Genomic DNA, 1,055 nt, shown 5'->3' with positions numbered 1-1,055 from the left:
CTAATGAATAGAAACAAACGCTGATTTATTTCACAGTGATGGTGTGGACATAAATCATTTCTCACAGATTGTTTGAACTTGCATCAGGAAGCTTAAGATTCAGGTTCCCAGAGAGGAGATGCCGGTTGGGTCAGGAAGAGCCTGAACACCTTGATGGATACCCTTCCTTGGCCTGCAGAAAGTACGCACAAATGAAAGTGCAGATTCTGTGAACCTCGGCAGAGGAGGTGGACCCAGGGCAATGGGAAAGCCTGGACGCCACTGTGAAGGCCTGAACCCTGACGCTGCACATCCTCCGCAGCTCTGCCCGGCTGTGTGCGTGAGCACGGCCCTGTGGGAGAGGGAGAAATGCTTTCTGTCTTCCCATAAACCTCAGGGCCTTCCCTCACCAGATCACTGCTTGTTTTGTTCTGTTTTAATGGGGGAATTAGAATTTTCTAGCGTATAAGTTGGAGGAGTAAATACACAAAACATCCCCCAAATGAAGGGACCGAAGAGCCTGATAATTTTTAGCTGCGCAATACGTTTCTGCCCATGACCTTAGCTCTACCCATCGCTCTTTGACAGAGGAGAAAACCCAAGCTTGGCTCTGGTGTATGTATTTGGGGAGGTCAAACTAATTCTTCCGACTTTCTGCTCTGCAAATCTAATATTTCCTCCAGTCTGAAAAGAGGAAGAAAGCTGCATCTGGAAGCTAAGTGTCCTGGAAGGAGGCCAATTTTTTGAAAAAGTGAACACATCGGCAAGCTTAGCCACGTTCTTCATCTGGGTTAACCTCTACATTTTTTGCAGGTCCTGGAATTCATCAAAGAGAAAATTGTAGTTAAGTGAATGTCTTAGAGTCTACTGCACAGACAGAAGATGCTTCAGGGGGATAACCTAAGGCAAGGGCCGCTTTTCTCTTCAGAGGGCATGCAAGGAAACACAGAAGCCAATTGGCCAGGGAGGAGGCTGGCAGTGTCCCTAACAGACAAACCTGATACCCTCCCGGTCACACCCAGTGTCCAAAAGCAATGTGGGTGGGCTCCTTTTCCAGACAACCCTGAACAGCTGTG

The sequence above is a fragment of the Octodon degus genome, unplaced genomic scaffold (assembly GCF_000260255.1).
Source record: "Octodon degus isolate 3935 unplaced genomic scaffold, OctDeg1.0 scaffold00128, whole genome shotgun sequence".
NCBI lineage: Eukaryota > Metazoa > Chordata > Mammalia > Rodentia > Octodontidae > Octodon > Octodon degus.
The sequence above is the reverse complement of the archived record's forward strand: the minus strand, read 5'-3'. Positions refer to the sequence as shown.